Source organism: Mytilus trossulus, chromosome 8 (assembly GCF_036588685.1).
Source record: "Mytilus trossulus isolate FHL-02 chromosome 8, PNRI_Mtr1.1.1.hap1, whole genome shotgun sequence".
Taxonomy (NCBI): Eukaryota; Metazoa; Mollusca; class Bivalvia; order Mytilida; family Mytilidae; genus Mytilus; species Mytilus trossulus.
In genome coordinates this window covers 66,219,719-66,232,190 of record NC_086380.1, presented here as the reverse complement: position 1 = coordinate 66,232,190, position 12,472 = coordinate 66,219,719, and positions in this window count along the sequence as shown.

Here is a 12,472-nt window from a genome sequence, read left to right as displayed (position 1 = left end):
CATTAACTTTGCCATTTACACACGTCTGAATTTGGTCCAATGGGGTTATACGACGAGGCGGTTCTGCTCTAACCTTTGGTTTATAGAAGGGTAAAGTGTTTGTCAGAGAGGCTGTAGTGTCATCCATAGAAAGAGATCTGTCTTGACAGCGTTTGATGGGAGTCAACTTTTCAAGAGGGTCATTAAAGGACTTTGTTTGAAACACGGCTCTAGCTAAAGAATGGAAAGTGTTGTTACCATCTATAGTTTCTGTGTTTATGTCGATGTTATCTGAGCCCTCCTGAATCAGACCACCTCCCTGCAAAATAGAACGAATGCCTCCAGGAATGTAGCGGTCACCATTGATTTGACTAATGTCGTGGTTTGCCACACTTGTAAGATATCTGCACAGTTCAGTGTAAGTGGCACAAAATCCGAGAGCGTTAAGAATTTCAACTAGACGCTTTGAGCCAAACTCGTGATATACTTGTACAGCTAATCCAAGATGAAAAGGTGTAAACGTATTCCTATTAATAGTAACAATGCATTCTATTAATGCCAAACATTTTTTCAAGCTGTCTGTATATCAGACGGATTAACCCTATTTTTAAAACCCTTTTCATCAACAAGCCAGTAGAGAAGCTTCACTACAGAACGAGGCATTGACACGTTTGAATGAGCAAGAGAGGCCTCAATTGAAGTAGGATACTGCTCAATTGAAAGTTCAATATTTTTAATTTCACTACGAATGATTTTGGCAACGGAATGAATAAGTTGCTCTTCTGTTGGCTCTTTTTGTTCACTCACAGAATTTTGTTCTTGAGACCATTTTAATTCAACTTTAAGATTAGCAGCTGTTTTAACAGCGTCTCCAATTGTGATCGAGCTGCTAAACATAATTTTTGACATGCCCTGACCTTGTTGTGTTTGAATGACGACAGAACTACCACAATGATTTTCCAACCAGCGTTGAAGTCTGCGAGTTGTAAATTGTTTACCACATTTTCCGGAAAATAAGAGAAGAACATTTCCAATAATGATGATAATAGAAAAGCTTTCTTGTTCTCCATTAAATCTTTCCTAATTTGTGAAATGAGGTTTGAAAAAGCAGTTTGGTAGTCAGAAATGTTTTCTGCACATGGTTCCTCATCAACCTCTTTTAACCCTACTAAATATTTAGTAATACACTGGTTGTGGTAAAACGCCTTTTCTTTAAAGTCTACCTGACTGATTTTACTAATCAAATGAAAATCAGAGTAGTGGTGGGCAGCACTCAGTATACGACCTACTCTGTCATCTAACCCAATTTTGATGAGTTTCTTATCTTTTTTGTAACTTTTGTTCTTACAAATAATGCATGCGTTCCAATCGATTAGAATTGATTGTGAACGAGTACGTGCATAAGGGAGTCTATCTTTTGTTTCCTCGTCCAACGTCTCGTTAGACTTATTTCCAACAGATACAGAAACGTTGTGTTTACTTGTATATGATTTATAGCAACTTCTGTGGTACACCATATTCAAAGAGTCCATAGGGATTTCAGCAAATGACCCATACTCTTCAACAAATAGCTGGCAGATTTCATCATTACGTCTTTCAAGTGAACTAAAAAAGCTACATTTACTCTTAACAGTAAATAAAGTGACTGATTCATTGCTGCTTCTCTGGCAAACGATACACTTTTCAAAATTAAAACACACTCGTGAACTTTTTGAACTACTAGGACCTAATCGTAAAGGACTTCCTAATTCTGACATTTTTCAGATAATTGCAGGTCCAAATCCTGATTTGGTTCTTAATTTTCGAAATAAATATAAAAGAAATCAAATCAAAAACATTTATGACAGCAACGAAAATAAGTAATATTTTCAAAAAAAACCCTCTAAAAAACACAATAACCAACACGAAACGGGAATATGAACAAATAAAATAAATCGAATTGCACAAATTTTAGCAATGAAACATCGTTGTGTGCGGTGCACTTGATACGAAATATCATTTATAGATTTAAGTAACAGTATCGGTCCGGTAGAAGTTGAATTTCCGGAGGAAAACCTGTATCTTTGAATTTTCAGTGTATACTTTGTTTCAATGCACAACTCAAAATAATGCTTCTGAAATAAACGAATTTGATATTGTTGTTAAATAAGGGTATGAAATATCATATAAATTCTGATTATTTTTTGTTTTGCGTGAATACAAATTACAAAATGGAATTGAAACGTACTCTATTAAATACAAAATATTCGTAGTGTTAAACTTTTACAAAAACTCTTCAATAACAGAATAATTTTGCTAAACTTGTTTTGAAATTGTTAAATAAATGTGTAACAACAATGTATATAATCACAGAAAGCATATCACGAATGTTCTTTTAGAATGAGGACCTAAAAAAAATTCAAAGTCGATTTTTCTTTGAAGTCAACTAACGTACTTCAAAGTAAATTTTACAAAAACTGCACCGTACGATTTTTTGACGACAAGTCAAAATGTAAAGTTTAACATTTGAACTACTAATACTGCGATTTATAGCCGTATAGTGCGAATGACTATTAAACTCCTTAAATAAGCGACTTTTCCTTACTCGGTCACCGTACTAATAGGTGAGTTTGAATTTTTTGAAATAATAAGGCTTTTCTACCTCAGGCATAGATTACCTTAGCTGCATTTGGCAACACGTTTAGGAATTTTGGATCTCAATGCTCTTCAACTTTTAACTTTGTTTGCCTTTTTTAACATTTTGGATTCGAGTGTCACTGATGAGTCCTTTGTAGACGAAACGCGCGTCTGGCGTATATACAAAATTTAGTCCTGGTATCTAAGATGAGTTTATTTAAATAAGATGTTATTTAATGAGATTTGATGAAAATTTTAGTGCAACAATTTCGTAAATTTATTTGGTTCTCTTTAACACATCATTAAGTCAGACTGCACTGACGCTTCCTTATATTATTGACAAATATCCTTGTCGACAAATTTCACTTTTTGATTTTCAAATGTAAAATTATAACAATATGTGAGTTTATAAGTTGTGTATAAGTCTTAAACCTCTGAAAGTTTATGGTGTAACTTTTCACAAACTGTTTATATAGGATTGTTTGGCCGTACTGTCAAACTTTCCAAAACAAATGCGCCCTGACTACCAATCTGACAATAATCTGAAGCTATAAATAAAGGCAACAGTATGGTATATCGCTGTTCTAAAGTCACAAATCGATAGAGAAAACACAAATTTTGGTTACAAACTAAAACCATGTCAAAAGATCAACTCTAAGAGGAAAACAACGTAACAACAAAAACAAACACGAACGTATATATACACATGGAAAAAGTATTGCAACACCAAATTGAAATTGAAATTAAAAAAACACTTTTAATTTTTTGGTGAAATAATTTGGTAAAATAGAACTACTTAAACATTATTTAAGTATCACCTAAGTTTAATCAATAGATATCTACTCGGTAAGTTTGTATCTGCACATGCAGCTTCTGTACCCGTAAACAGCAAAACAGAGGTTTTCATCCTCATTGTTTTCAACACTTTAAATAACAAGGTTTTAAAGGTATGTGATTGACACCTTGAAATGGACCCCCTATACCATTTGCTAGGGAAAATCTAGCATAATAAAGGTTGGTCAGAAGGAAACCAATTGCATACAATACAATTCCAAAAAGAGAGTGATGGGCATACAGGAGCCTTTTAACAAGAACTGTTCGAGGTCGACTCATCGCTACTGGTTATCGTGCGATGACATCATTTCGGAGACCTTTGCCTACGAACAGACACACAGTTTTCGGTATCCAATGTAGTGCAGAGCTCGTTTAAGTTGAAAATTAGCATCGTGGAGGAAGATTCATTGTTCCATTGGAATTCGAGTCATCTTCCTTGGGTGGATCGTACCCCAGATTTGAACCATATCGAGCATATATAGGACACTATTGGGCGGAAAGTGAGCGAAAGGACACCCCAGTTCAAACACATCATGAAATAACAATGCCCTTCATCAGAAATGGTTGCTTCTACCTTAGCAACAATATAGTCGATTTTTGGCAAGATTCCGAAGACGTTAAGATGCGGTTATCTGTTTGAATTTGGCGTATAACGATCAACCATGATGTGAACAGTCATCTGAAGATTAACTTTTGAAATGTTTGATATTGTAAAGTTCGACTACAGTCAAAGTTGTAAAATGCATTTTTTTGTACAAAAAACACTTAATTTTGTTATTAAAATTGTGGTTATATAAATCATTTTTTTTTAAACATTTTTTGTTCGTTTCAATGCCAATGTTATCATAAACTATGTTTCAATAATATTATACAAATATCTTATTATATATCATCCAAAAAAAAAAGGCTGATTTTTCAAGTTTTAAAAAATCAAGGTGTTGCAATACTTTTTTCCATGTGTATATATATATAGCAACGTACTTTTTGATAACAACTGCCATATCCCTGACTTTGTACAGGACAGTTAAGAAAACAATTGTGGATTGAACCTGGTTTTATGGCTAAGCAAACCTATTAAAAAGGTATATTAATATATCCAATGGTGCTAATGATCTAGATGAAACATGTATCTTTTTAAATATAAGTTTGCAGACTAGGTCGCAATGATGCGATCGTAAACGTTTTAGTCTGCCTGTTTGAAATATATTGCTGTTAATACTTTACGTGAGTCAATCATTAATCTGCAAATGAAATACATCATACTTTGAATTGATAATAGGATTCATTATTCTTCATGGCTAACCAATTTTCATAGATTTCATTGGTAAAAATGACCAACAGATTTGAATAAATATCAAAATATTAAAATAAAAAGTTTGTTTAAAACTTTGCTTGTAAAAATTGTTAAACACCTGGCACAAAATAAAGTATCAATAAAAAATATTGTTTTCAATCAATTAAAAAACAATAATCCTATAGTATTGGGTTTTTCTTCATCTATTTTGTACTTACTGCCTTTCAAATCACCTGCATCGTTTTCAACAGCATGTAATTCATTACTTTTCTTAAGTTCATCAGGTCTCTTGTCATCCATGCAGCATGTTTCAATTAACTTGTTGACAAACTCGCCGGCTGTCTTTCCCAGGTAAGTCTCTAGTCTTGCCGTTTCTGAAATTAAAATGTTTTGTCTTTAAGTGTACCGTAAATACAGAAAAGCATCTTTTTCAAAGCAAATCAAATAATTTTAATTGAGTGTAAATTCCAAGAATAAGAATTTTTCCAAAATGACATTTACAAAAGTTGAATACACAATAAAATGTTAAGGATTATGTACCCTTATGTTGATTCAATGCTAAACATGTTGACATTTTATAGAAACATTTTACTCTCATATTTGGCAATATGATGACTGGTATGGGACAATACCCCTAATGCGCCTTGAAATGAGGAACACAAAAGTCACGTGTAAACAAAAAATCCCTGTGTAGTTATATTTGACACATTTCTATGATAAACAAATGACTGAGCTGAACCATAAGTGTTAATTTAGAAAATAAGGGAACACAGAATAAATGTGTAAAAACCATGGAGCTATGAAATGTGTTCAAAGTATTAAAATTTCAAAGAACTTATTGTGTTAAAATTGGGATTTTTTACCATGAGGAGCGACATCGCAAAAGGATACTCTGGGTTTGCTAAATAACGGAAAAATGAATCACACTTCGTACCCCGAAAATTTAACCACATATGTAAAAATGTCTCAGCTTCGAAACAAGCCATCATACATATACAAGTTTACGATATGGGCTGAGCAACAGAAGAAAACGTTACCATTACGGCCTATGGAGAAACAATTGCGCATATTGCCCCATATATATAGATTTATTGCACGCAGTGCTAGCATTGATTTCCTTAAAACAAAGTTATTTATGTAGTAATTGGTTAAAACAAACAAAAATATGGACCAAGTCAAGTACACCTTTTAGGATGTATTCGACTTTAGTGACTCAGCACAAGGTATTTTGGAATTTATAGGTTGGTTGGAACTGTGATAATTGCAAACTGATACAGTAGTATATTGAAGCAAATAATATCAAAGGGTCATAGACCTTTTGAATTATAATTTCCTGTCGATATACACATTTATACTGCACTCGTTCTATTTGAACAGTCATAATGCCTTGTCTATATATTTATTTGTCATATACAGTCACTGACCCGATATCAAGTTTTCCTCATGAATATTTAAATAGAAGTTGTCGAACTATACTTCATTTGTCAACGACCTTGTCAACCTGTTCTTGCTTCTAATTATACAACGATGCGTGAAACCACTCAAACTTGTTCTACAATTTTTGGAAAAACATATATCACTTGTTAATATTTTTATTTGAAACCTATAAATCACTATGTTGTATGCTGATTATTTTAGTCCTTACTCAAACGAATTCGTTCACCATCGATTACGGGTTTCAACAGGTAATGTACATTTTATTGTGTTGTATATTTCCCCGCCTGATACGAGTTTATTTTGAAGGTGCGTTTTCACCAATATTCAAATCAAATAAATAAAATTAACACATGAAACAAAAACTGAAAATCAGATTTTTATTTAAACGAATACAAAAAGAGCACTGATGAGCATACTAATTGTTGTCGTTTGGTTCACAAAAAAAATAAATATGATTCGCAAAACTTATTTTATGCAGATATGAAATTTACAATTTGCTTGCCATCAGTTTCACCCTTGCACCGTAAGGCAAAAAGAAAACAAACCAAGGATGTGACTTCTATCCAGTCCTCTCTTCAAACGTACATTTAAGAGAATTAATCAAGATTTAAAGTATAAAAGTTTACAAAACTACAAAATTCAGAATGTTCATCGCGTATAGTTGATTGATGATAGGTTTGAACGTCCGGCTATCCTTTTAAATATTGCAGACTGATGTACAGTACTTTAGTGATATATTTGGATCGGTTTTAACGTCCGGCTATCTTTTTTGGTATTGCGGACTGATATACTTGTACGTAAGTTAAATATTTGGATCGGTTTGAACGTCCGGCTATCCTTTTGAATATTGCGGACTGATGTACTAGTATTTGAGTTACATATTTGGATCGGTTTGAACGTACGGCTATCCTTCTGGATATTGATGACTGTTGTACTAGATCTAATGATACATATTTGGATAGGTTTTAACGTCCGGTTATCCTTTTGGATATTGCGGACTGATGTATTAGTATTAAAGTTACATATTTGGATAGGTTTTAACGTCCGGCTATCCTTCTGGATATTGCGGACTGATGTTAAATATTTGAATCTGTCTTTCTGTTTGCTCTCATCTTACTCCGACTGCGGTATTGTGGCTGGTACGTAGTATTAGGCTGTTCTGTAAGGATAGCTGCTTCTTTTGCCTCTTTATATTGGATGATGAATAGCGACGTATGCAGTGGTGTCGTGAGTAGATCATGGTCGTCGATGTCACACCCTTCATCAAAGGCGATCCTACTGCGTTTGTCTCTTACTGTTGCCGATGTATAGTAGATGAGGCAATGACATTCCTTTATATATCAAATTTACCATTGACCTTGACCTTGATTTCAAGGACGTCAAATCAAAAGACCCTAGGTCTATCCGATATATGGTTAATGAGTTTTAACAACATTAGGCTAATCAGAAAACGTACACTTTCACCCAAAGTATATGGGTTGCAACACATAGTAACAAATAAGAAAGATTGATAAAAATTGTGGATACCTTTTCATGCGTCTGGCATATTAAATTATAAGTTATATTGTCGAAATGCGCATCTGGTGCAAGAAAATTGGTACCGTTAATTTAATTACTACCACTTGGTCGATGCCTCTGCTGGTGGACTATTAGTCCCCGAGGGTATCACCACCCCAGTAGCCAGTACTTCGGTACTGGCATGAAAAAACGGATTTTTGTGTTATTAAAATTTGCTGTTACAAAATGATAGAATTTATTTTAAATTAAGGAATGTATCTCCCTCTTGCAAAGCTCTGATTCCTTTCACGGATTTGGCTATACTTTTTGGACCTTTTGGATTACAGCTCTTCATCTTTTATATAAGCTTTGGATTTCAAATATTTTGGCCACGAGCATCACTGAAGAGACATATATTGTCGAAATGCGCATCTAGTGCAAGAAAATTGGTACCGTTAATTTAATTATAACTATTTTATGTTTCTGATGAAAATTTACGATAAGCCCGAGTCTCTATCACTTAATTTTTTTTCAGTAACAAATACATATTACGCATGTTTGTACATAAGGGGACATAAGGAGTCTCATGATAGCATTGGTCAAAAAGCATTTTAACACCCCGAGGATATAACGAGCATTGTGGTTAAATATTTCGTTGGCTTCTTTAACGATTGCCAAGAAGTAAAGATAACCAATACACAGTTTTGGGGGTGATGAATTTTATTAGGAAAAGTGTTGGGTTTAACGATCTGAAGTTTGAAAAGCATATAAACCGTTTGACATCATATACCAAATATCTAAGCGACATCTTGCGAAACAACATCTACTCGTCATATTGTCTTATCTGATTTCAATTAATTTTTTATGTACAGTTGTTAACCCTTAAGACAAAGAGACTAGTTGAGTTGTGAGAAAAATAAGAAAAACAAAGTACATACGCAAAAATGAAATACAAGAATAAATGAGTTACCATAGCGCGTTTCGTCTACATAAGACTCATCAGTGACGCTCATATCAAAAATAATTATAAAGCCAAAACAAGTACAAAGTTGAAAAGCATTGAGGATCCAAATTTTCAAAAAGTTGTGCCAAATACGGCTAAGGTAATCTATTCCTGGGATAAAAAAATCCTTAGTTTTTTTCAAATAATTCCCAGTTTTGTAACAGAACATTTATAAAGATGATAAGAGAAAAAAGCCTTAATCAAAAAAGTTGCACCAAATAAGCGAGATATCGATTTGGATAATTTATAAAGCAACTAGACACTTTTTTCAGGAATAAGTTGGTGCTTACAACAGTAGTCACTACTATCAGGAAGAGTATTTCAAGAAGAAAAAAACTTTGTAAAATAGCTTTCCTATATAAACAATACTTACTCCAATAAAAATATTGCAATAAGACAAATGTACAGATAAAAATATAAACTTATTTTTCAACAATTAGATGATACAGGAATGACAATTGTACTTACGAAAATAGGCGTCCTTTTCTCTATCATCTGTAAAGAGAAGTACAAAATGTTAATGTTTTTAAATTTAAAGTGCCTAAACCATGCTGTATGATATGAAAGAAATGCAAAGCAACTCGTCCTTTCGCAGACATGATCTGTACCATATGACATTCGGTTGTCAACTGAAACCAAACTTGTCACATACCATGTTGAAAAAACCCAACACATAATGTTTTGTAATAGTCGTCCAGGATAATTAGGGACATAATGTACCATTCATAAGTATCTTTTAAAGCTATTTGTATGGAACAAGAAAAATGTCAAAATGGTTTTTTTAAGTAAATTTACGTTTTTTCGTCCCTACTATCAATTAGTTATAAAAGCAGATATAATAATAACATACAGTGAGTAGGCAATATCATTGGCAATTTACAATTATCACTATCTAAAACATGAAAATCAATATCCATTTCAACTGAAAAATTATTGAATATTTTTTGTTAGAATTGTCATAAAAATTTATAATTGAGGTAATTTACACTATCAATGTTTAAAAGAAAATCAAGGTTTTGTCCTTACCCTCTATGTGCGATGTTTGTTCTGCTGAATGGCTTAACTGTTTTGTTCTTAGCTCTTCGCATTCCTTAAGCATACCAGGGCCCCCTAGTCGTCCTATAGCCTGTCATTGTAAGCAGATACCATTATGAAAAAACTGTCTGTTCAAATAATGTTTAAAAAAAAACACACAATTAAAATTCAAACAATAATGTACACCATATCAGCATGACCATATAAACGAGACCTTTTTTTCAAATTATTTTAAAAGTCAAAGACTATAATATTGTTAATATTACTCAAATTAGGGAAACCTTTCTGTATATATGTACTTCTTTTAGTCAATTCATATAGATCAAGTGCTGTTGTCTTCCAATTTTATATTTCAGATTTTAAAAAGATTATGCATGAACAACCCAATTGTGTGTGATGGAAGGAAAACTAACCCATAGAATTTTAAAATAAGATTACGGGGATAAAATGTAAGAAGATAGCTGTAATATTATGCTTTCAGATAAGATAGACAAAAAATGGTAACAACGGACACATGTTCTTCTTACATAACAAAATAGGTAAATTCATAACACTTTTAAATGTGTTTTTCTCTTTCTAATTAGAAATAACATCAAAATTCTAAATTCATTTTTAAGGAGTAAATCATGAAAAAACGCTGATGACGTTACGGTCACATGACAAATTTAAGACTATGAGCTGAGAAAGAAACTGGAACTTTCACTACATCAGAAGACGTGTATGAACCAAAATTAATTTATTGTAATATTACGATAATTTTATATGAGTTACATCTGTTTCTCCCCTTAAGGTGACATAGAACACTAGAAGGAGATTACTCTGTAAAAATCAGATGAACATTTTAATCACATTTTATTTTTAAGAAAATATTAAACTTCTCAATGATCAGGTTAAGTGTTTATCAAACTGTTATATATCCAATAAAATTGTCATCGATAAAGTGTGTAGTTAATTTTTTTTTAATTTTCATTTTTTTTCAAAGGGTCAAGGTAAATATTTTGTCGAAGTTTTATGAAAATTAAACGAGCTGAATTAATTAAAGTCAAGGTCTTCTGACATAAAATTCATAAAACATGTATTAAAATTTTGTGATAACAAATTGAAATAATTTCAGAATACTATAAATGTACAGTTTAGTAGTTAATCATAACAATATTTAAGATTAAATAAAGTGTACAATCCTGCCTGTTGTCTCCAGTCCACATTTTACTGTATGCATATTTATCTTATTTTTTTTTACAATTACTGCCTCAAACGGTCAGTGAAGAATACTTGTTCACTTCCATATTATCTCTTACTATATATATATAACATTACTTGGCTAACATATGAATAAATTGTTTAAACATAGACATGTTTGCAAAAATTGCAAGTATAATGTTACCAGTCTGATATATAAATTCACCAACAGTTTAATGGAACTGACTGCTAAAATCTGTCTTAACCAAAAATTCAAATAACAGTTATTTTTTTCTGTAAAACAACCTTTCAATAATAAAATTATAGCCTCTACATGCTTACCTATCACTTTTATGAAACAGGAGTTCAGGATTTTTCATTTGATTGAAAAGTAAATATAAGCACTGCTTAACCATTTATATTACAACCGAGCATATATTATGAGTTAACCCTGCATACATGGCTTTAGATCAACTATGCACATTGTTATTTGTGAATTTATGCTGAGTCATCATAGTAAAAGCCAAATATTTCTCAATCATGAAATATTTATAAAACTTTATAAATGAGTTAATCTCATTAAACTCTGATAATAAACCAGATTTGGTATAATTCGACATATTCTCTTTTTTCCCTTCCAATATAAATTGCATTCTGAAAATATAGACAATGCAATTTAATATAGGAACTCCTTTTACGTTATGTGCTATCTCTACACTAACTTTTGGTCTTCCTTGGATTTCAAGGCTGCCGATTTGTCTCCAAAAGAATCGTGGTTTGTTAAACAATTGTATAAACAGAGTGTAACATAAAGATAAAGATCTATTGTTATTTCTTTTTTCAAAATCAAAGATGGCAGAAGATACCCAAAACTTCCTTAACTCTTATTTTTTTTATTTTTTTATTATCATTTTATTCCATTTTATTCATTTTCTGTCCAAAATCATATCAATGCATGCAGTTTTCAATGACAGCATAACCAATAGACAATGAATAATTATGACGACACATACCTGATACCACCACATGTACGTCATTGATGTTCAATGTGGTAAACTTTGAATATGATTAAAATTTTAAAATGCTTTTTATTCAATGAATTCCTTGAACACGAGAATGGGAAAGCTTATACACTGCATGCCTATGTTGTTCAAATTGAGTTTGATAAACGGAGAAACACATTTGTTTTTTGACTTGAGCCGTTAAAATCAGCAATATTTCCTTCCCTTTTTAATTTCATTTACCTGATTGTTTGTTTATAATTGGCAGATTATGTTTTCTAAAAGCAAGAACATAACTAAGACAAGTGGTTTTCAACTTCAGCCAAGTATAAAATGGCGATGGCAAGTGAATAAATGCATGCAGTATCCAATAATCACTTATACTTATTTCTTACTTACATCAGATGTATTAATCCAAGCTGTATTGAAATAAACAGTGTCAATTTTGCAACTATCATGATGTATTAATTCATTCCTGTACCATTTAATTCTTGCTAGATCAGCTCCTGGAGTTGTCTCCCCTGGTAGTGGTAGTGAGGCAAATCCATTCATTGGCGGATTAATAGATGTCAAGTTTCTGATCAAGCAAATCATCAA